Consider the following 24,691-nt stretch of genomic DNA (forward strand, 5'->3'; position numbering starts at 1 on the left):
CGGGACGTGCGTTGGCCTCTACGTCGGGATTTAGCTTACTTTCAGTTCTACGTCGGGACGTGCGTTGGCTCTACGTCGGGTTTTAGCTCACTTTCAGCTCTACGTCGGGACGTGCGTTGGGCTCTACGTCAGGACGTGCGTTGGGCTCTACGTCGGGACGTGCGTTGGGCTGTATGTCTGTAGTTAGCTAACTTTCTGCTCTACGTCGGGACGTGCGTTGGGCTCTATGTCTGTAGTTAGCTAACTTTCAGCTCTACGTCGGGACGTGCGTTGGGCTCTATGTCTGTAGTTAGCTAACTTTCAGCTCTACGTCGGGACGTGCGTTGGGCGCTACGTCGGGACGTGCGTTGGGCTCTACGTCGGGACGTGCGTTGGCCTCTACGTCGTAACGTGCGTTGGCCTCTAGGTCGGGACGTGCGTTGGCCTCTAGGTCGGGACGTGCGTTGGCCTCTAGGTCGGGACGTGCGTTGGCCTCTAGGTCGGGACGTGCGTTGGCCTCTACGTCGGGACGTGCGTTGGGCTCTACGTCGGGATTTAGCTTACTTTCAGCTCTACGTCGGGACGTGCGTTGGCCTCTACGTCGGGACGTGCGTTGGCCTCTAAGTCGGGACGTGCGTTGGCCTCTAAGTCGGGACGTGCGTTGGCCTCTAAGTCGGGACGTGCGTTGGCCTCTACGTCGGGACGTGCGTTGGGCTCTACGTCGGGATTTAACTTACTTTCAGCTCTACGTCGGGACGTGCGTTGGGCGCTACGTCGGGACGTGCGTTGGGCTCTACGTCGGGACGTGCGTTGGGCTCTACGTCGGGATTTAACTTACTTTCAGCTCTACGTCGGGACGTGCGTTGGCCTCTACGTCGGGACGTGCGTTGGCCTCTACATCGGGATTTAGCTTACTTTCAGCTCTACGTCGGGACGTGCATTGGCCTCTAAGTCGGGACGTGCGTTGGCCTCTAAGTCGGGACGTGCGTTGGCCTCTACATCGGGACGTGCGTTGGCCTCTACATCGGGATTTAGCTTACTTTCAGCTCTACGTCGGGACGTGCGTTGGGCTCTACGTCGGGACGCGCGTTGGGCTCTACGTCGGGACGCGCGTTGGGCTCTACGTCTGTAGTTAGCTAACTTTCAGCTCTACGTCGGGACGCGCGTTGGGCTCTTCGTCTGTAGTTAGATAACTTTCAGCTCTACGTCGGGACGTGCGTTGGGCTCTACGTCTGTAGTTAGCTAACTTTCAGCTCTACGTCGGGACGTGCGTTGGGCGCTACGTCGGGACGTGCGTTGGGCTCTACGTCGGGATTTAGCTTACTTTCAGCTCTACGTCGGGACGTGCGTTGGGCTCTACGTCGGGACGTGCGTTGGGCTCTACGTCGGGACGTGCGTTGGGCTCTACGTCGGGATTTAGCTTACATTAAGCTCTACGTCGGGACGTGCGTTGGGCTCTACGTCGGGACGTGCGCTGGCCTCTACGTCGGGACGTGCGCTGGCCTCTACGTCGGGACGTGCGTTGGCCTCTACGTCGGGATTTATCTTACTTTCAGCTCTACGTCGGGACGTGCTTTGGCCTGTACGTCGGGACGTGCGTTGGCCTCTACGTCGGGATTTAGCTTACTTTCAGCTCTACGTCGGGACGTGCGTTGGGCTCTACGTCGGGATTTAGCTTACTTTCAGCTCTACGTCGGGACGTGCGTTGGGCTCTACGTCGCGACGTGCGTTGGGCTCTACGTCGGGACGTGCTTTGGGCTCTACGTCGGGACGTGCTTTGGGCTCTACGTCGGGACGTGCTTTGGGCTCTACGTCGGGACGTGCTTTGGGCTCTACGTCGCGACGTGCGTTGGGCTCTACGTCGGGACGTTCTTTGGGCTCTACGTCGGGACGTGCGTTGGGCTCTACGTCTGTAGTTAGCTAACTTTCAGCTCTACGTCGGGACGTGCGTTGGGCTCTACGTCGGGACGTGCGTTGGGCTCTACGTCTGTAGTTAGCTAACTTTCAGCTCTACGTCGGGACGTGCGTCGGGCTCTACGTCGGGACGTGCGTTGGGCTCTACGTCGGGACGTGCGTCGGGCTCTACGTCGGGACGTGCGTCGGGCTCTACGTCGGGATTTAGCTTACTTTCAGCTCTACGTTGGGACGTGCGTTGGCCTCTACGTCGGGATTTAGCTAACTTTCAGCTCTACGTCGGGACGTGCGTTGGGCTCTACGTCGGGACGTGCGTTGGGCTCTACGTCTGTAGTTAGGTAACTTTCAGCTCTACGTCGGGACGTGCGTTGGGCTCTACGTCTGTTGTTAACTAACTTTCAGCTCTACGTCGGGACGTGCGTTGGGCTCTACGTCTGTAGTTAGCTAACTTTCAGCTCTACGTCGGGACGTGCGTTGGGCGCTACGTCGGGACGTGCGTTGGGCTCTACGTCGGGACGTGCGTTGGGCTCTACTTCGGGACGTGCGTTGGGCTCTACATCGGGATTTAACTTACTTTCAGCTCTACGTCGGGACGTGCGTTGGCCTCTACGTCGGGACGTGCGTTGTCCTCTACGTCGGGACGTGCGTTGGCCTCTAAGTCGGGACGTGCGTTGGCCTCTAAGTCGGGACGTGCGTTGGCCTCTAAGTCGGGACGTGCGTTGGCCTCTAAGTCGGGACGTGCGTTGGCCTCTAAGTCGGGACGTGCGTTGGCCTCTAAGTCGGGACGTGCGTTGGCCTCTAAGTCGGGACGTGCGTTGGCCTCTAAGTCGGGACGTGCGTTGGCCTCTAAGTCGGGACGTGCGTTGGCCTCTAAGTCGGGACGTGCGTTGGCCTCTACGTCGGGACGTGCCTTGGCCTCTACATCGGGATTTAGCTTACTTTCAGCTCTACGTCGGGACGTGCGTTGGCCTCTACATCGGGACGTGCGTTGGCCTCTACTTCGGGATTTAGCTTACTTTCAGCTCTACGTCGGGACGTGCGTTGGCCTGTACGTCTGGACGTGCGTTGGCCTCTACGTCGGGATTTAGCTTACTTTCAGCTCTACGTCGGGACGTGCGTTGGGCTCTACGTCGGGTTTTAGCTTACTTTCAGCTCTACGTCGGGACTTGCGTTGGGCTCTAGGTCGGGACGTGCGTTGGGGTCTACGTCGGGACGTGCGTTGGGCTCTATGTCTGTAGTTAGCTAACTTTCTGCTCTACGTCGGGACGTGCGTTGGGCTCTATGTCTGTAGTTAGCTACTTTCAGCTCTACGTCGCGACGTGCGTTGGGCGCTACGTCGGGACGTGCGTTGGGCGCTACGTCGGGACGTGCGTTGGGCTCTACGTCGGGATTTAGCTTACTTTCAGCTCTACGTCGGGACGTGCGTTGGCCTCTAAGTCGGGACGTGCGTTGGCCTCTACGTCGGGACGTGCTTTGGGCTCTACGTCGCCACGTGCGTTGGCCTCTACGTCGGGACGTGCGTTGGCGTCTACGTCGGGATTTAGCTTACTTTCAGCTCTACGTCGGGACGTGCGTTGGGCTCTACGTCGGGACGTGCGTTGGGCTCTACGTCGGGACACGCGTGGGGCTCTACGTCGGGGCGCGCGTTGGGCTCTACGTCTGTAGTTAGCTAACTTTCAGCTCTACGTCGGGACGCGCGTTGGGCTCTTCGTCTGTAGTTAGCTAACTTTCAGCTCTACGTCGGGACGTGCGTTGGGCTCTACGTCGGGACGTGCGTTGGGCTCTACGTCGGGATTTAGCTTACTTTCAGCTCTACGTCGGGACGTGCGTTGGGCTCTACGTCGGGACGTGCGTTGGGCTCTACGTTGGGATTTAGCTTACTTTCAGGTCTACGTCGGGATGTGCGTTGGGCTCTACGTTGGGATTTAGCTTACTTTCAGGTCTACGTCGGGACGTGCGTTGGGCTCTACGTCGGGACGTGCGTTGGGCTCTACGTTGGGACGTGCGTTGGGCTCTACGTCGGGACGTGCGTTGGGCTCTACGTCTGTAGTTAGCTAACTTTCAGCTCTACGTCGGGACGTGCGTTGGGCTCTACGTCTGTAGTTAGCTAACTTTCAGCTCTACGTCGGGACGTGCGTTGGGCTCTACATCTGTAGTTAGCTAACTTTCAGCTCTACGTCGGGACGTGCGTTGGGCGCTACGTCGGGACGTGCGTTGGGCGCTACGTCGGGACGTGCGTTGGGCGCTACGTCGGGACGTGCGTTGGGCTCTACGTCGGGACGTGCGTTGGGCTCTACGTCGGGATTTAGCTTACTTTCAGCTCTACGTCGGGACGTGCGTTGGGCTCTACGTCGGGACGTGCGTTGGCCTCTACGTCGGGACGTGCGTTGGCCTCTACGTCGGGATTTAGCTTACTTTCAGCTCTACGTCGGGACGTGCGTTGGGCGCTACGTCGGGACGTGTGTTGGGCGCTACTTCGGGACGTGCGTTGGGCGCTACGTCGGGATTTAGCTTACTTTCAGCTCTACGTCGGGACGTGCGTTGGGCTCTATGTCGGGACGTGCGTTGGGCTCTATGTCGGGACGTGCGTTGGGCTCTACGTCGGGACGTGCGTTGGGCTCTACGTCGGAATTTAGCTTACTTTCAGCTCTACGTCGGGACGTGCGTTGGCCTCTATGTCGGGACGTGCGTTGGCCTCTACGTCGGGACGTGCGTTGGCCTCTACGTCGGGATTTAGCTTACTTTCAGCTCTACGTCGGGACGTGCATTGGGCTCTACGTCGGGACGTGCATTGGGCTCTACGTCGGGACGTGCGGTGGGCTCTACGTCGGGACGTGCGTTGGGCTCTACGTCGGGACGTGCGTTGGGCTCTACGTCGGGATTTAGCTTACTTTCAGCTCTACGTCGGGACGTGCGTTGGCCTCTACGTCGGGACGTGCGTTGGCCTCTACGTCGGGATTTAGCTTACTTTCGCCTCTACGTCGGGACGTGCGTTGGCCTCTACGTCGGGATTTAGCTTACTTTCAGCTCTACGTCGGGACGTGTGTTGGGCTCTACGTCGGGATTTAGCTTACTTTTAGCTCTACGTCGGGACGTGCGTTGGGCTCTACGTCGGGACGTGCGTTGGGCTCTACGTCGGGACGTGCGTTGGGCTCTACGTCGGGACGTGCGTTGGGCTCTACGTCGGGACGTGCGTTGGGCTCTACGTCTGTAGTTAGCTTACTTTCAGGTCTACGTCGGGACGTGCGTTGGGCTCTACGTCGGGACGTGCGTTGGGCTCTACGTCGGGACGTGCGTTGGGCTCTACGTCGGGACGTGCGTTGGGCTCTACGTCGGGATTTAGCTTACTTTCAGCTCTACGTCGGGACGTGCGTTGGCCTCTAAGTCGGGACGTGCGTTGGCCTCTAAGTCGGGACGTGCGTTGGCCTCTAAGTCGGGACGTGCGTTGGCCTCTACGTCGGGACGTGCGTTGGCCTCTACGTCGGGATTTAGCTTACTTTCAGCTCTACGTCGGGACGTGCGTTGGGCGCTACGTCGGGACGTGCGTTGGGCTCTACGTCGGGACGTGCGTTGGGCTCTACGTCGGGACGTGCGTTGGGCTCTACGTCGGGACGTGCGTTGGGCTCTACGTCTGTAGTTAGCTAACTTTCAGCTCTACGTCGGGACGTGCGTTGGGCTCTACGTCGGGACGTGCGTTGGGCTCTACGTCGGGACGTGCGTTGGGCTCTACGTCGGGACGTGCGTTAGGCTCTACGTCGGGACGTGCGTTGGGCTCTACGTCGGGACATGCCTTGGGCTCTACGTCGGGATTTAGCTTACTTTCAGCTCTACGTCGGGACGTGCGTTGGCCTCTAGGTCGGGACGTGCGTTGGCCTCTAGGTCGGGACGTGCGTTGGCCTCTAGGTCGGGACGTGCGTTGGCCTCTAGGTCGGGACGTGCGTTGGCCTCTACGTCGGGACGTGCGTTGGCCTCTACGTCGGTATTTAGCTTACTTTCAGCTCTACGTCGGGACGTGTGTTGGGCTCTACTTCGGGATTTAGCTTACTTTCAGCTCTACGTCGGGACGTGCGTTGGGCTCTATGTCGGGACGTGCGTTGGGCTCTACGTCTGTAGTTAGCTAACTTTCAGCTCTACGTCGGGACGTGCGTTGGGCTCTATGTCGGGACGTGCGTTGGGCTCTACGTCTGTAGTTAGCTAACTTTCAGCTCTACGTCGGGACGTGCGTTGGGCGCTACGTCGGGATGTGCGTTGGGCGCTACGTCGGGATTTAGCTTACTTTCAGCTCTACGTCGGGACGTGCGTTGGCCTCTAAGTCGGGACGTGCGTTGGCCTCTATTCGGGACGTGCGTTGGCCTCTACGTCGGGACGTGCGTTGGCCTCTACGTCGGGATTTAACTTACTTTCAGCTCTACGTCGGGACGTGCGTTGGGCGCTACGTCGGGACGTGCGTTGGGCTCTACGTCGGGACGTGCGTTGGGCTCTACGTCGGGACGTGCGTTGGGCTCTACGTCGGGACGTGTGTTGGGCTCTACGTCTGTAGTTAGCTAACTTTCTGCTCTACGTCGGGACGTGCGTTGGGCTCTACGTCTGTAGTTAGCTAACTTTCTGCTCTACGTCGGGACGTGCGTTGGGCTCTACGTCTGTAGTTAGCTAACTTTCAGCTCTACGTCGGGACGTGCGTTGGGCGCTACGTCGGGACGTGCGTTGGGCTCTACGTCGGGACGTGCGTTGGGCTCTACGTCGGGACGTGCGTTGGGCTCTACGTCGGGATTTAGCTTACTTTCAGCTCTACGTCGGGACGTGCGTTGGCCTCTACTTCGGGACGTGCGTTGGCCTCTACGTCGGGACATGCGTTGGCCTCTACGTCGGGATTTAGCTTACTTTCAGCTCTACGTCGGGACGTGCGTTGGGCTCTACGTCGGGACGTGCGTTGAGCTCTACGTCGGGACGTGCGTTGAGCTCTACGTCGGGACACGCGTTGGGCTCTACGTCGGGACGCGCGTTGGGCTCTACGTCTGTAGTTAGCTAACTTTCAGCTCTACGTCGGGACGCGCGTTGGGCTCTTCGTTTGTAGTTAGCTAACTTTCAGCTCTACGTCGGGACGTGCGTTGGGCTCTACGTCTGTAGTTAGCTAACTTTCAGCTCTACGTCGGGACGTGCGTTGGGCGCTACGTCGGGACGTGCGTTGGGCTCTACGTCGGGATTTAGCTTACATTCAGCTCTACGTCGGGATGTGCGTTGGGCTCTACGTCGGGACGTGCGTTGGGCTCTACGTCGGGACGTGCGTTGGGCTCTACGTCGGGATTTAGCTTACATTAAGCTCTACGTCGGGACGTGCGTTGGGCTCTACGTCGGGACGTGCGCTGGCCTCTACGTCGGGACGTGTGCTGGCCTCTACGTCGGGACGTGCGCTGGCCTCTACGTCGGGACGTGCGCTGGCCTCTACGTCGGGACGTGCGCTGGCCTCTACGTCGGGATTTATCTTACTTTCAGCTCTACGTCGGGACGTGCTTTGGCCTGTACGTCGGGACGTGCGTTGGCCTCTACGTCGGGATTTAGGTTACTTTCAGCTCTACGTCGGGACGTGCGTTGGGCTCTACGTCGGGATTTAGCTTACTTTCAGCTCTACGTCGGGACGTGCGTTGGGCTCTACGTCGGGACGTGCGTTGGGCTCTACGTCGGGACGTGCGTTGGGCTCTACGTCGGGACGTGCGTTGGGCTCTACGTCTGTAGTTAGCTAACTTTCAGCTCTACGTCGGGACGTGAGTTGGGCTCTACGTCGGGACGTGCGTTGGGCTCTACGTCGGGATTTAGCTTACTTTCAGCTCTACGTCGGGATATGCGTTGGCCTCTACGTCGGGACGTGCGTTGGCCTCTACGTCGGGACGTGCGTTGGCCTCTACGTCGGGACGTGCGTTGGCCTCTACGTCGGGACGTGCGTTGGCCTCTACGTCGGGACGTGCTTTGGGTTCTACGTCGCCACGTGCGTTGGCCTCTACGTCGGGACGTGCGTTGGCCTCTACGTCGGGTTTTAGCTTACTTTCAGCTCTACGTCGGGACGTGCGTTGGGCTCTACGTCGGGACGTGCGTTGGGCTCTACGTCGGGACGTGCGTTCGGCTCTACGTCTGTAGTTAGCTAACTTTCAGCTCTACGTCGGCACGTGCGTTGGGCTCTACATCTGTAGTTAGCTAACTTTCAGCTCTACGTCGGGACGTGTGTTGGGCGCTACGTCGGGACGTGCGTTGGCCTCTACTTCGGGACGTGCGTTGGCCTCTACGTCGGGACGTGCGTTGGCCTCTACGTCGGGATTTAGCTTACTTTCAGCTCTACGTCGGGACGTGCGTTGGGCTCTACGTCGGGACGCGCGTTGAGCTCTACGTCGGGACACGCGTTGGGCTCTACGTCGGGACGCGCGTTGGGCTCTACGTCTGTAGTTAGCTAACTTTCAGCTCTACGTCGGGACGCGCGTTGGGCTCTTCGTCTGTAGTTAGCTAACTTTCACCTCTACGTCGGGACGCGCGTTGGGCTCTTCGTCTGTAGTTAGCTAACTTTCACCTCTACGTCGGGACGTGCGTTGGGCTCTACGTCTGTAGTTAGCTAACTTTCAGCTCTACGTCGGGACGTGCGTTGGGCGCTACGTCGGGACGTGCGTTGGGCGCTACGTCGGGACGTGCGTTGGGCTCTACGTCGGGATTTAGCTTACTTTCAGCTCTACGTCGGGACGTGCGTTGGGCTCTACGTCGGGACGTGCGTTGGGCTCTACGTCGGGATTTAGCTTACATTAAGCTCTACGTCGGGACGTGCGTTGGGCTCTACGTCGGGACGTGCGCTGGCCTCTACGTCGGGACGTGCGCTGGCCTCTACGTCGGGACGTGCGTTGGCCTCTACGTCGGGATTTATCTTACTTTCAGCTCTACGTCGGGACGTGCTTTGGCCTGTACGTCGGGACGTGCGTTGGCCTCTACGTCGGGATTTAGCTTACTTTCAGCTCTACGTCGGGACGTGCGTTGGGCTCTACGTCGGGATTTAGCTTACTTTCAGCTCTACGTCGGGACGTGCGTTGGGCTCTACGTCGCGACGTGCGTTGGGCTCTACGTCGCGACGTGCGTTGGGCTCTACGTCGGGACGTGCGTTGGGCTCTACGTCGGGACGTGCTTTGGGCTCTACGTCGGGACGTGCGTTGGGCTCTACGTCGCGACGTGCGTTGGGCTCTACGTCGGGACGTTCTTTGGGCTCTACGTCGGGACGTGCGTTGGGCTCTACGTCTGTAGTTAGCTAACTTTCAGCTCTACGTCGGGACGTGCGTTGGGCTCTACGTCTGTAGTTAGCTAACTTTCAGCTCTACGTCGGGACGTGCGTTGGGCTCTACATCTGTAGTTAGCTAACTTTCAGCTCTACGTCGGGACGTGCGTTGGGCGCTACGTCGGGACGTGCGTTGGGCGCTACGTCGGGACGTGCGTTGGGCTCTACGTCGGGACGTGCGTTGGGCTCTACGTCGGGACGTGCGTTGGGCTCTACGTCAGGATGTAGCTTACCTTCAGCTCTACGTCGGGACGTGCGTTGGGATCTACGTCGGGACGTGCGTTGGCCTCTACGTCGGGACGTGCGTTGGCCTCTACGTCGGGATTTAGCTTACTTTCAGCTCTACGTCGGGACGTGCGTTGGGCGCTACGTCGGGACGTGTGTTGGGCGCTACTTCGGAACGTGCGTTGGGCGCTACGTCGGGATTTAGCTTACTTTCAGCTCTACGTCGGGACGTGCATTGGGCTCTACGTCGGGACGTGCGGTGGGCTCTACGTCGGGACGTGCGGTGGGCTCTACGTCGGGACGTGCGGTGGGCTCTACGTCGGGATTTAGCTTACTTTCAGCTCTACGTCGGGACGTGCGTTGGCCTCTACGTCGGGACGTGCGTTGGCCTTTACGTCGGGATTTAGCTTACTTTCGCCTCTACGTCGGGACGTGCGTTGGCCTCTACGTCGGGATTTAGCTTACTTTCAGCTCTACGTCGGGACGTGTGTTGGGCTCTACGTCGGGATTTAGCTTACTTTTAGCTCTACGTCGGGACGTGCGTTGGGCTCTACGTCGGGACGTGCGTTGGGCTCTACGTCTGTAGTTAGCTTACTTTCAGCTCTACGTCGGGACGTGCGTTGGGCTCTACGTCGGGACGTGCGTTGGGCTCTACGTCGGGACGTGCGTTGGGCTCTACGTCGGGACGTGCGTTGGGCTCTACGTCGGGATTTAGCTTACTTTCAGCTCTACGTCGGGACGTGCGTTGGCCTCTAAGTCGGGACGTGCGTTGGCCTCTAAGTCGGGACGTGCGTTGGCCTCTACGTCGGGACGTGCGTTGGCCTCTACGTCGGGATTTAACTTACTTTCAGCTCTACGTCGGGACGTGCGTTGGGCGCTACGTCGGGACGTGCGTTGGGCTCTACGTCGGGACGTGCGTTGGGCTCTACGTCGGGACGTGCGTTGGGCTCTACGTCGGGATGTGCGTTGGGCTCTACGTCGGGACGTGTGTTGGGCTCTACGTCTGTAGTTAGCTAACTTTCAGCTCTACGTCGGGACGTGCGTTGGGCTCTACGTCGGGACGTGCGTTGGGCTCTACGTCGGGACGTGCGTTGGGCTCTACGTCGGGACGTGCGTTGGGCTCTACGTCGGGACATGCCTTGGGCTCTACGTCGGGATTTAGCTTACTTTCAGCTCTACGTCGGGACGTGCGTTGGCCTCTAGGTCGGGACGTGCGTTGGCCTCTAGGTCGGGACGTGCGTTGGCCTCTAGGTCGGGACGTGCGTTGGCCTCTACGTCGGGACGTGCGTTGGCCTCTAGGTCGGGACGTGCGTTGGCCCCTACGTCGGTATTTAGCTTACTTTCAGCTCTACGTTGGGACGTGTGTTGGGCTCTACTTCGGGATTTAGCTTACTTTCAGCTCTACGTCGGGTCGTGCGTTGGGCTCTATGTCGGGACGTGCGTTGGGCTCTACGTCTGTAGTTAGCTAACTTTCAGCTCTACGTCGGGACGTGCGTTGGGCTCTATGTCGGGACGTGCGTTGGGCTCTACGTCTGTAGTTAGCTAACTTTCAGCTCTACGTCGGGACGTGCGTTGGGCGCTACGTCGGGATGTGCGTTGGGCGCTACGTCGGGATTTAGCTTACTTTCAGCTCTACGTCGGGACGTGCGTTGGCCTCTACGTCGGGATGTGCGTTGTCCTCTGAGTCGGGACGTCCGTTGGCCTCTAAGTCGGGACGTGCGTTGGCCTCTATTCGGGACGTGCGTTGGCCTCTATTCGGGACGTGCGTTGGCCTCTACGTCGGGACGTGCGTTGGCCTCTACGTCGGGATTTAACTTACTTTCAGCTCTACGTCGGGACGTGCGTTGGGCGCTACGTCGGGACGTGCGTTGGGCTCTACGTCGGGACGTGCGTTGGGCTCTACGTCGGGACGTGCGTTGGGCTCTACGTCGGGACGTGCGTTGGGCTCTACGTCTGTAGTTAGCTAACTTTCTGCTCTACGTCGGGACGTGCGTTGGGCTCTACGTCTGTAGTTAGCTAACTTTCAGCTCTACGTCGGGACGTGCGTTGGGCTCTACGTCTGTAGTTAGCTAACTTTCAGCTCTACGTCGGGACGTGCGTTGGGCGCTACGTCGGGACGTGCGTTGGGCTCTACGTCGGGACGTGCGTTGGGCTCTACGTCGGGACATGCGTTGGCCTCTACGTCGGGATTTAGCTTACTTTCAGCTCTACGTCGGGACGTGCGTTGGGCTCTACGTCGGGACGTGCGTTGAGCTCTACGTCGGGACGTGCGTTGAGCTCTACGTCGGGACGTGCGTTGAGCTCTACGTCGGGACACGCGTTGGGCTCTACGTCTGTAGTTAGCTAACTTTCAGCTCTACGTCGGGACGCGCGTTGGGCTCTTCGTTTGTAGTTAGCTAACTTTCAGCTCTACGTCGGGACGTGCGTTGGGCTCTACGTCTGTAGTTAGCTAACTTTCAGCTCTACGTCGGGACGTGCGTTGGGCGCTACGTCGGGACGTGCGTTGGCCTCTACTTCGGGACGTGCGTTGGCCTCTACGTCGGGACATGCGTTGGCCTCTACGTCGGGATTTAGCTTACTTTCAGCTCTACGTCGGGACGTGCGTTGGGCTCTACGTCGGGACGTGCGTTGAGCTCTACGTCGGGACGTGCGTTGAGCTCTACGTCGGGACACGCGTTGGGCTCTACGTCGGGACGCGCGTTGGGCTCTACGTCTGTAGTTAGCTAACTTTCAGCTCTACGTCGGGACGCGCGTTGGGCTCTTCGTTTGTAGTTAGCTAACTTTCAGCTCTACGTCGGGACGTGCGTTGGGCTCTACGTCTGTAGTTAGCTAACTTTCAGCTCTACGTCGGGACGTGCGTTGGGCGCTACGTCGGGACGTGCGTTGGGCTCTACGTCGGGATTTAGCTTACATTCAGCTCTACGTCGGGACGTGCGTTGGGCTCTACGTCGGGACGTGCGTTGGGCTCTACGTCGGGACGTGCGTTGGGCTCTACGTCGGGATTTAGCTTACATTAAGCTCTATGTCGGGACGTGCGTTGGGCTCTACGTCGGGACGTGCGCTGGCCTCTACGTCGGGACGTGCGCTGGCCTCTACGTCGGGACGTGCGCTGGCCTCTACGTCGGGACGTGCGCTGGCCTCTACGTCGGGACGTGCGTTGGCCTCTTTGTCGGGATTTATCTTACTTTCAGCTCTACGTCGGGACGTGCTTTGGCCTGTACGTCGGGACGTGCGTTGGCCTCTACGTCGGGATTTAGGTTACTTTCAGCTCTACGTCGGGACGTGCGTTGGGCTCTACGTCGGGATTTAGCTTACTTTCAGCTCTACGTCGGGACGTGCGTTGGGCTCTACGTCGGGACGTGCGTTGGGCTCTACGTCGGGACGTGCGTTGGGCTCTACGTCGGGACGTGCGTTGGGCTCTACGTCGGGACGTGCGTTGGGCTCTACGTCTGTAGTTAGCTAACTTTCAGCTCTACGTCGGGACGTGCGTTGGGCTCTACGTCGGGACGTGCGTTGGGCTCTACGTCGGGATTTGGCTTACTTTCAGCTCTACGTCGGGATATGCGTTGGCCTCTACGTCGGGACGTGCGTTCGCCTCTACGTCGGGACGTGCGTTGGCCTCTACGTCGGGACGTGCTTTGGGTTCTACGTCGCCACGTGCGTTGGCCTCTACGTCGGGACGTGCGTTGGCCTCTACGTCGGGATTTAGCTTACTTTCAGCTCTACGTCGGGACGTGCGTTGGGCTCTACGTCGGGACGTGCGTTGGGCTCTACGTCTGTAGTTAGCTAACTTTCAGCTCTACGTCGGCACGTGCGTTGGGCTCTACGTCTGTAGTTAGCTAACTTTCAGCTCTACGTCGGGACGTGTGTTGGGCGCTACGTCGGGACGTGCGTTGGCCTCTACTTCGGGACGTGCGTTGGCCTCTACGTCGGGACGTGCGTTGGCCTCTACGTCGGGACGTGCGTTGGCCTCTACGTCGGGATTTAGCTTACTTTCAGCTCTACGTCGGGACGTGCGTTGGGCTCTACGTCGGGACGCGCGTTGAGCTCTACGTCGGGACGCGCGTTGGGCTCTACGTCGGGACGCGCGTTGGGCTCTACGTCTGTAGTTAGCTAACTTTCAGCTCTACGTCGGGACGCGCGTTGGGCTCTTCGTCTGTATTAGCTAACTTTCACCTCTACGTCGGGACGTGCGTTGGGCTCTACGTCTGTAGTTAGCTAACTTTCAGCTCTACGTCGGGACGTGCGTTGGGCGCTACGTCGGGACGTGCGTTGGGCGCTACTTCGGGACGTGCGTTGGGCTCTACGTCGGGATTTAGCTTACTTTCAGCTCTACGTCGGGACGTGCGTTGGGCTCTACGTCGGGACGTGCGTTGGGCTCTACGTCGGGACGTGCGTTGGGCTCTACGTCGGGATTTAGCTTACATTAAGCTCTACGTCGGGACGTGCGTTGGGCTCTACGTCGGGACGTGCTTTGGGCTCTACGTCGGGACGTGCGTTGGGCTCTACGTCGCGACGTGCGTTGGGCTCTACGTCGCGACGTGCGTTGGGCTCTACGTCGGGACGTTCTTTGGGCTCTACGTCGGGACGTGCGTTGGGCTCTACGTCTGTAGTTAGCTAACATTCAGCTCTACGTCGGGACGTGCGTTTGGCTCTACGTCGGGACGTGCGTTGGGCTCTACGTCGGGACGTGCGTTGGGCTCTACGTCGGGACGTGCGTTGGGCTCTACGTCAGGATTTAGCTAACTTTCAGCTCTACGTCGGGACATGCGTTGGGCTCTACGTCGGGACGTGCGTTGGGCTCTACGTCGGGATTTAGCTTACTTTGAGCTCTACGTTGGGACGTGCGTTGGCCTCTACGTCGGGATTTAGCTAACTTTCAGCTCTACGTCGGGACGTGCGTTGGGCTCTACGTCTGTAGTTAGCTAACTTTCTGCTCTACGTCAGGACGTGCGTTGGGCTCTACGTCTGTAGTTAGCTAACTTTCAGCTCTACGTCGGGACGTGCGTTGGGCTCTACGTCTGTAGTTAGCTAACTTTCAGCTCTACGTCGGGACGTGCGTTGGGCGCTACGTCAGGACGTGCGTTGGGCTCTACGTCGGGACGTGCGTTGGGCTCTACGTCGGGACGTGCGTTGGGCTCTACGTCGGGACGTGCGTTGGGCTCTACGTCGGGATTTAACTTACTTTCAGCTCTACGTCGGGACGTGCGTTGGCCTCTACGTCGGGACGTGCGTTGTCCTCTACGTCGGGACGTGCGTTGGCCTCTAAGTCGGGACGTGCGTTGGCCTCTACGTCGGGACGTGCGTTGGCCTCTAAGTCGGGACGTGCGTTGGCCTCTACGTCGGGACGTGCCTTGGCCTCTACATCGGGATTTAGCTTACTTTCAGCTCTACGTCGGGACGTGCGTTGGCCTCTACATCGGGACGTGCGTTGGCCTCTACTTCGGGATTTAGCTTACTTTCAGCTCTACGTCGGGACGTGCGTTGGCCTGTACGTCTGGACGTGCGTTGGCCTCTACGTCGGGATTTAGCTTACTTTCAGCTCTACGTCGGGACGTGCGTTGGGCTCTACGTCGGGTTTTAGCTTACTTTCAGCTCTACGTCGGGACTTGCGTTGGGCTCTAGGTCGGGACGTGCGTTGGGCTCTACGTCGGGACGTGCGTTGGGCTCTATGTCTGTAGTTAGCTAACTTTCTGCTCTACGTCGGGACGTGCGTTGGGCTCTATGTCTGTAGTTAGCTAACTTTCAGCTCTACGTCGGGACGTGCGTTGGGCGCTACGTCGGGACGTGCGTTGGGCTCTACGTCGGGACGTGCGTTGGGCTCTACGTCGGGATTTAGCTTACTTTCAGCTCTACGTCGGGACGTGCGTTGGGCTCTACGTCGGGATTTAGCTTACTTTCAGCTCTACGTCGGGACGTGCGTTGGCCTCTACGTCGGGACGTGCGTTGGCCTCTACGTCGGGACGTGCGTTGGCCTCTACGTCGGGACGTGCTTTGGGCTCTACGTCGCCACGTGCGTTGGCCTCTACGTCGGGACGTGCGTTGGCGTCTACGTCGGGATTTAGCTTAATTTCAGCTCTACGTCGGGACGTGCGTTGGGCTCTACGTCGGGACGTGCGTTGGCCTCTACGTCGGGATTTAGCTTACTTTCAGCTCTACGTCGGGACGTGCATTGGGCTCTACGTCGGGACGTGCGGTGGGCTCTACGTCGGGACGTGCGGTGGGCTCTACGTCGGGACGTGCGGTGGGCTCTACGTCGGGATTTAGCTTACTTTCAGCTCTACGTCGGGACGTGCGTTGGCCTCTACGTCGGGACGTGCGTTGGCCTTTACGTCGGGATTTAGCTTACTTTCGCCTCTACGTCGGGACGTGCGTTGGCCTCTACGTCGGGATTTAGCTTACTTTCAGCTCTACGTCGGGACGTGTGTTGGGCTCTACGTCGGGATTTAGCTTACTTTTAGCTCTACGTCGGGACGTGCGTTGGGCTCTACGTCGGGACGTGCGTTGGGCTCTACGTCTGTAGTTAGCTTACTTTCAGCTCTACGTCGGGACGTGCGTTGGGCTCTACGTCGGGACGTGCGTTGGGCTCTACGTCGGGACGTGCGTTGGGCTCTACGTCGGGACGTGCGTTGGGCTCTACGTCGGGACGTGCGTTGGGCTCTACGTCGGGATTTAGCTTACTTTCAGCTCTACGTCGGGACGTGCGTTGGCCTCTAAGTCGGGACGTGCGTTGGCCTCTAAGTCGGGACGTGCGTTGGCCTCTAAGTCGGGACGTGCGTTGGCCTCTAAGTCGGGACGTGCGTTGGCCTCTACGTCGGGACGTGCGTTGGCCTCTACGTCGGGATTTAACTTACTTTCAGCTCTACGTCGGGACGTGCGTTGGGCGCTACGTCGGGACGTGCGTTGGGCTCTACGTCGGGACGTGCGTTGGGCTCTACGTCGGGACGTGCGTTGGGCTCTACGTCGGGACGTGCGTTGGGCTCTACGTCGGGACGTGCGTTGGGCTCTACGTCGGGACGTGTGTTGGGCTCTACGTCTGTAGTTAGCTAACTTTCAGCTCTACGTCGGGACGTGCGTTGGGCTCTACGTCGGGACGTGCGTTGGGCTCTACGTCGGGACGTGCGTTGGGCTCTACGTCGGGACGTGCGTTGGGCTCTACGTCGGGACGTGCGTTGGGCTCTACGTCGGGACATGCCTTGGGCTCTACGTCGGGATTTAGCTTACTTTCAGCTCTACGTCGGGACGTGCGTTGGCCTCTAGGTCGGGACGTGCGTTGGCCTCTAGGTCGGGACGTGCGTTGGCCTCTAGGTCGGGACGTGCGTTGGCCTCTACGTCGGGACGTGCGTTGGCCTCTAGGTCGGGACGTGCGTTGGCCCCTACGTCGGTATTTAGCTTACTTTCAGCTCTACGTTGGGACGTGTGTTGGGCTCTACTTCGGGATTTAGCTTACTTTCAGCTCTACGTCGGGACGTGCGTTGGGCTCTATGTCGGGACGTGCGTTGGGCTCTACGTCTGTAGTTAGCTAACTTTCAGCTCTACGTCGGGACGTGCGTTGGGCTCTATGTCGGGACGTGCGTTGGGCTCTACGTCTGTAGTTAGCTAACTTTCAGCTCTACGTCGGGACGTGCGTTGGGCGCTACGTCGGGATGTGCGTTGGGCGCTACGTCGGGATTTAGCTTACTTTCAGCTCTACGTCGGGACGTGCGTTGGCCTCTACGTCGGGATGTGCGTTGTCCTCTGAGTCGGGACGTCCGTTGGCCTCTAAGTCGGGACGTGCGTTGGCCTCTATTCGGGACGTGCGTTGGCCTCTATTCGGGACGTGCGTTGGCCTCTACGTCGGGACGTGCGTTGGCCTCTACGTCGGGATTTAACTTACTTTCAGCTCTACGTCGGGACGTGCGTTGGGCGCTACGTCGGGACGTGCGTTGGGCTCTACGTCGGGACGTGCGTTGGGCTCTACGTCGGGACGTGCGTTGGGCTCTACGTCTGTAGTTAGCTAACTTTCTGCTCTACGTCGGGACGTGCGTTGGGCTCTACGTCTGTAGTTAGCTAACTTTCAGCTCTACGTCGGGACGTGCGTTGGGCTCTACGTCTGTAGTTAGCTAACTTTCAGCTCTACGTCGGGACGTGCGTTGGGCGCTACGTCGGGACGTGCGTTGGGCTCTACGTCGGGACGTGCGTTGGGCTCTACGTCGGGATTTAGCTTACTTTCAGCTCTACGTCGGGACGTGCGTTGGCCTCTACTTCGGGACGTGCGTTGGCCTCTACTTCGGGACGTGCGTTGGCCTCTACGTCGGGACATGCGTTGGCCTCTACGTCGGGATTTAGCTTACTTTCAGCTCTACGTCGGGACGTGCGTTGGGCTCTACGTCGGGACGTGCGTTGAGCTCTACGTCGGGACGTGCGTTGAGCTCTACGTCGGGACACGCGTTGGGCTCTACGTCGGGACGCGCGTTGGGCTCTACGTCTGTAGTTAGCTAACTTTCAGCTCTACGTCGGGACGCCCGTTGGGCTCTTCGTTTGTAGTTAGCTAACTTTCAGCTCTACGTCGGGACGTGCGTTGGGCTCTACGTCTGTAGTTAGCTAACTTTCAGCTCTACGTCGGGACGTGCGTTGGGCGCTACGTCGGGACGTGCGTTGGGCTCTACGTCGGGATTTAGCTTACATTCAGCTCTACGTCGGGATGTGCGTTGGGCTCTACGTCGGGACGTGCGTTGGGCTCTACGTCGGGACGTGCGTTGGGCTCTACGTCGGGATTTAGCTTACATTAAGCTCTATGTCGGGACGTGCGTTGGGCTCTACGTCGGGACGTGCGCTGGCCTCTACGTCGGGACGTGCGCTGGCCTCTACGTCGGGACGTGCGCTGGCCTCTACGTCGGGACGTGCGCTGGCCTCTACGTCGGGACGTGCGTTGGCCTCTTTGTCGGGATTTATCTTACTTTCAGCTCTACGTCGGGACGTGCTTTGGCCTGTACGTCGGGACGTGCGTTGGCCTCTACGTCGGGATTTAGGTTACTTTCAGCTCTACGTCGGGACGTGCGTTGGGCTCTACGTCGGGATTTAGCTTACTTTCAGCTCTACGTCGGGACGTGCGTTGGGCTCTACGTCGGGACGTGCGTTGGGCTCTACGTCGGGACGTGCGTTGGGCTCTACGTCGGGACGTGCGTTGGGCTCTACGTCTGTAGTTAGCTAACTTTCAGCTCTACGTCGGGACGTGCGTTGGGCTCTACGTCGGGACGTGCGTTGGGCTCTACGTCGGGATTTGGCTTACTTTCAGCTCTACGTCGGGATATGCGTTGGCCTCTACGTCGGGACGTGCGTTGGCCTCTACGTCGGGACGTGCGTTGGCCTCTACGTCGGGACGTGCGTTGGGTTCTACGTCGCCACGTGCGTTGGCCTCTACGTCGGGACGTGCGTTGGCCTCTACGTCGGGACGTGCGTTGGCCTCTACGTCGGGATTTAGCTTACTTTCAGCTCTACGTCGGGACGTGCGTTGGGCTCTACGTCGGGACGTGCGTTGGGCTCTACGTCTGTAGTTAGCTAACTTTCAGCTCTACGTCGGCACGTGCGTTGGGCTCTACGTCTGTAGTTAGCTAACTTTCAGCTCTACGTCGGGACGTGTGTTGGGCGCTACGTCGGGACGTGCGTTGGCCTCTACTTCGGGACGTGCGTTGGCCTCTACGTCGGGACGTGCGTTGGCCTCTACGTCGGGACGTGCGTTGGCCTCTACGTCGGGATTTAGCTTACTTTCAGCTCTACGTCGGGACGTGCGTTGGGCTCTACGTCGGGACGCGCGTTGAGCTCTACGTCGGGACGCGCGTTGGGCTCTACGTCGGGACGCGCGTTGGGCTCTACGTCTGTAGTTAGCTAACTTTCAGCTCTACGTCGGGACGCGCGTTGGGCTCTTCGTCTGTAGTTAGCTAACTTTCACCTCTACGTCGGGACGTGCGTTGGGCTCTACGTCTGTAGTTAGCTAACTTTCAGCTCTACGTCGGGACGTGCGTTGGGCGCTACGTCGGGACGTGCGTTGGGCGCTACTTCGGGACGTGCGTTGTGCTCTACGTCGGGATTTAGCTTACTTTCAGCTCTACGTCGGGACGTGCGTTGGGCTCTACGTCGGGACGTGCGTTGGGCTCTACGTCGGGACGTGCGTTGGGCTCTACGTCGGGATTTAGCTTACATTAAGCTCTACGTCGGGACGTGCGTTGGGCTCTACGTCGGGACGTGCTTTGGGCTCTACGTCGGGACGTGCGTTGGGCTCTACGTCGGGACGTGCGTTGGGCTCTACGTCGCGACGTGCGTTGGGCTCTACGTCGGGACGTTCTTTGGGCTCTACGTCGGGACGTGCGTTGGGCTCTACGTCTGTAGTTAGCTAACTTTCAGCTCTACGTCGGGACGTGCGTTGGGCTCTACGTCGGGACGTGCGTTGGGCTCTACGTCGGGACGTGCGTTGGGCTCTACGTCGGGACGTGCGTTGGGCTCTACGTCAGGATTTAGCTAACTTTCAGCTCTACGTCGGGACATGCGTTGGGCTCTACGTCGGGACGTGCGTTGGGCTCTACGTCGGGATTTAGCTTACTTTGAGCTCTACGTTGGGACGTGCGTTGGCCTCTACGTCGGGATTTAGCTAACTTTCAGCTCTACGTCGGGACGTGCGTTGGGCTCTACGTCTGTAGTTAGCTAACTTTTTGCTCTACGTCAGGACGTGCGTTGGGCTCTACGTCTGTAGTTAGGTAACTTTCAGCTCTACGTCGGGACGTGCGTTGGGCTCTACGTCTGTTGTTAGCTAACTTTCAGCTCTACGTCGGGACGTGCGTTGGGCTCTACGTCTGTAGTTAGCTAACTTTCAGCTCTACGTCGGGACGTGCGTTGGGCTCTACGTCTGTAGTTAGCTAACTTTCAGCTCTACGTCGGGACGTGCGTTGGGCGCTACGTCAGGACGTGCGTTGGGCTCTACGTCGGGACGTGCGTTGGGCTCTACGTCGGGACGTGCGTTGGGCTCTACGTCGGGACGTGCGTTGGGCTCTACGTCGGGACGTGCGTTGGGCTCTACGTCGGGATTTAACTTACTTTCAGCTCTACGTCGGGACGTGCGTTGGCCTCTACGTCGGGACGTGTGTTGTCCTCTACGTCGGGATGTGCGTTGGCCTCTAAGTCGGGACGTGCGTTGGCCTCTACGTCGGGACGTGCGTTGGCCTCTAAGTCGGGACGTGCGTTGGCCTCTACGTCGGGACGTGCCTTGGCCTCTACATCGGGATTTAGCTTACTTTCAGCTCTACGTCGGGACGTGCGTTGGCCTCTACATCGGGACGTGCGTTGGCCTCTACTTCGGGATTTAGCTTACTTTCAGCTCTACGTCGGGACGTGCGTTGGCCTGTACGTCTGGACGTGCGTTGGCCTCTACGTCGGGATTTAGCTTACTTTCAGCTCTACGTCGGGACGTGCGTTGGGCTCTACGTCGGGTTTTAGCTTACTTTCAGCTCTACGTCGGGACTTGCGTTGGGCTCTAGGTCGGGACGTGCGTTGGGCTCTACGTCGGGACGTGCGTTGGGCTCTATGTCTGTAGTTAGCTAACTTTCTGCTCTACGTCGGGACGTGCGTTGGGCTCTATGTCTGTAGTTAGCTAACTTTCAGCTCTACGTCGGGACGTGCGTTGGGCGCTACGTCGGGACGTGCGTTGGGCTCTACGTCGGGACGTGCGTTGGGCTCTACGTCGGGATTTAGCTTACTTTCAGCTCTACGTCGGGACGTGCGTTGGGCTCTACGTCGGGATTTAGCTTACTTTCAGCTCTACGTCGGGACGTGCGTTGGCCTCTACGTCGGGACGTGCGTTGGCCTCTACGTCGGGACGTGCGTTGGCCTCTACGTCGGGACGTGCTTTGGGCTCTACGTCGCCACGTGCGTTGGCCTCTACGTCGGGACGTGCGTTGGCGTCTACGTCGGGATTTAGCTTAATTTCAGCTCTACGTCGGGACGTGCGTTGGGCTCTACGTCGGGACGTGCGTTGGCCTCTACGTCGGGATTTAGCTTACTTTCAGCTCTACGTCGGGACGTGCATTGGGCTCTACGTCGGGACGTGCGGTGGGCTCTACGTCGGGACGTGCGGTGGGCTCTACGTCGGGATTTAGCTTACTTTCAGCTCTACGTCGGGACGTGCGTTGGCCTCTACGTCGGGACGTGCGTTGGCCTTTACGTCGGGATTTAGCTTACTTTCGCCTCTACGTCGGGACGTGCGTTGGCCTCTACGTCGGGATTTAGCTTACTTTCAGCTCTACGTCGGGACGTGTGTTGGGCTCTACGTCGGGATTTAGCTTACTTTTAGCTCTACGTCGGGACGTGCGTTGGGCTCTACGTCGGGACGTGCGTTGGGCTCTACGTCTGTAGTTAGCTAACTTTCAGCTCTACGTCGGGACGTGCGTTGGGCTCTACGTCTGTAGTTAGCTAACTTTCAGCTCTACGTCGGGACGTGCGTTGGGCTCTACGTCTGTAGTTAGCTAACTTTCAGCTCTACGTCGGGACGTGCGTTGGGCTCTACGTCTGTAGTTAGCTAACTTTCAGCTCTACGTCGGGACGTGCGTTGGGCTCTATGTCTGTAGTTAGCTAACTTTCAGCTCTACGTCGGGACGTGCGTTGGGCTCTACGTCGGGACGTGCGTTGGGCTCTACGTCGGGACGTGCGTTGGGCTCTACGTCGGGACGTGCGTTGGGCTCTACGTCGGGATTTAGCTTACTTTGGGCTCTACGTCGGGACGTGCGTTGGGCTCTACGTCGGGACGTGCGTTGGGCTCTACGTCGGGATTTAGCTTACTTTCAGCTCTACGTCGAGACGTGCGTTGGGCTCTACGTCGGGACGTGCGTTGGCCTCTACGTCGGGACGTGCGTTTGCCTCTACGTCGGGATTTAGCTTACTTTCAGCTCTACGTCGGGACGTGCGTTGGGCGCTACGTCGGGACGTGTGTTGGGCGCTACTTCGGGACGTGCGTTGGGCGCTACGTCGGGATTTAGCTTACTTTCAGCTCTACGTCGGGACGTGCGTTGGGCTCTACGTCGGGACGTGCGTTGGGCTCTACGTTGGGACGTGCGTTGGGCTCTACGTCGGAATTTAGCTTACTTTCAGCTCTACGTCGGGACGTGCGTTGGCCTCTATGTCGGGACGTGCGTTGGCCTCTACGTCGGGACGTGCGTTGGCCTCTACGTCGGGATTTAGCTTACTTTCAGCTCTACGTCGGGACGTGCATTGGGCTCTACGTCGGGACGTGCGGTGGGCTCTACGTCGGGACGTGCGTTGGCCTCTACGTCGGGACGTGCGTTGGCCTCTACGTCGGGATTTAGCTTACTTTCAGCTCTACGTCGGGACGTGCGTTGGCCTCTACGTCGGGACGTGCGTTGGCCTCTACGTCGGGATTTAGCTTACTTTCAGCTCTACGTCGGGACGTGTGTTGGGCTCTACGTCGGGATTTAGCTTACTTTTAGCTCTACGTCGGGACGTGCGTTGGGCTCTACGTCGGGACGTGCGTTGGGCTCTACGTCGGGACGTGCGTTGGGCTCTACGTCTGTAGTTAGCTTACTTTCAGCTCTACGTCGGGACGTGCGTTGGGCTCTACGTCGGGACGTGCGTTGGGCTCTACGTCGGGACGTGCGTTGGCCTCTACGTCGGGATTTAGCTTACTTTCAGCTCTACGTCGGGACGTGCGTTGGCCTCTACGTCGGGACGTGCGTTGGCCTCTACGTCGGGATTTAGCTTACTTTCAGCTCTACGTCGGGACGTGTGTTGGGCTCTACGTCGGGATTCAGCTTACTTTTAGCTCTACGTCGGGACGTGCGTTGGGCTCTACGTCGGGACGTGCGTTGGGCTCTACGTCTGTAGTTAGCTAACTTTCAGCTCTACGTCGGGACGTGCGTTGGGCTCTACGTCGGGACGTGCGTTGGGCTCTACGTCGGGACGTGCGTTGGGCTCTACGTCGGGATTTAGCTTACTTTCAGCTCTACGTCGGGACGTGCGTTGGGCTCTACGTCGGGACGTGCGTTGGGCTCTACGTTGGGATTTAGCTTACTTTCAGGTCTACGTCGGGACGTGCGTTGGGCTCTACGTCGGGACGTGCGTTGGGCTCTACGTCGGGACGTGCGTTGGGCTCTACGTCGGGACGTGCGTTGGGCTCTACGTCTGTAGTTAGCTAACTTTCAGCTCTACGTCGGGACGTGCGTTGGGCTCTACGTCTGTAGTTAGCTAACTTTCAGCTCTACGTCGGGACGTGCGTTGGGCTCTACGTCGGGACGTGCGTTGGCCTCTACGTCGGGACGTGCGTTGGCCTCTACGTCGGGACGTGCGTTTGCCTCTACGTCGGGATTTAGCTTACTTTCAGCTCTACGTCGGGACGTGCGTTGGGCGCTACGTCGGGACGTGTGTTGGGCGCTACTTCGGGACGTGCGTTGGGCGCTACGTCGGGATTTAGCTTACTTTCAGCTCTACGTCGGGACGTGCGTTGGGCTCTACGTCGGGACGTGCGTTGGGCTCTACGTTGGGACGTGCGTTGGGCTCTACGTCGGAATTTAGCTTACTTTCAGCTCTACGTCGGGACGTGCGTTGGCCTCTATGTCGGGACGTGCGTTGGCCTCTACGTCGGGACGTGCGTTGGCCTCTACGTCGGGATTTAGCTTACTTTCAGCTCTACGTCGGGACGTGCATTGGGCTCTACGTCGGGACGTGCGGTGGGCTCTACGTCGGGACGTGCGTTGGCCTCTACGTCGGGACGTGCGTTGGCCTCTACGTCGGGATTTAGCTTACTTTCAGCTCTACGTCGGGACGTGCGTTGGCCTCTACGTCGGGACGTGCGTTGGCCTCTACGTCGGGATTTAGCTTACTTTCAGCTCTACGTCGGGACGTGTGTTGGGCTCTACGTCGGGATTTAGCTTACTTTTAGCTCTACGTCGGGACGTGCGTTGGGCTCTACGTCGGGACGTGCGTTGGGCTCTACGTCGGGACGTGCGTTGGGCTCTACGTCTGTAGTTAGCTTACTTTCAGCTCTACGTCGGGACGTGCGTTGGGCTCTACGTCGGGACGTGCGTTGGGCTCTACGTCGGGACGTGCGTTGGCCTCTACGTCGGGATTTAGCTTACTTTCAGCTCTACGTCGGGACGTGCGTTGGCCTCTACGTCGGGACGTGCGTTGGCCTCTACGTCGGGATTTAGCTTACTTTCAGCTCTACGTCGGGACGTGTGTTGGGCTCTACGTCGGGATTTAGCTTACTTTTAGCTCTACGTCGGGACGTGC

Source organism: Leptosomus discolor, unplaced genomic scaffold (assembly GCF_034619465.1).
Source record: "Leptosomus discolor isolate bLepDis1 unplaced genomic scaffold, bLepDis1.hap2 HAP2_SCAFFOLD_27, whole genome shotgun sequence".
Taxonomy (NCBI): Eukaryota; Metazoa; Chordata; class Aves; order Leptosomiformes; family Leptosomidae; genus Leptosomus; species Leptosomus discolor.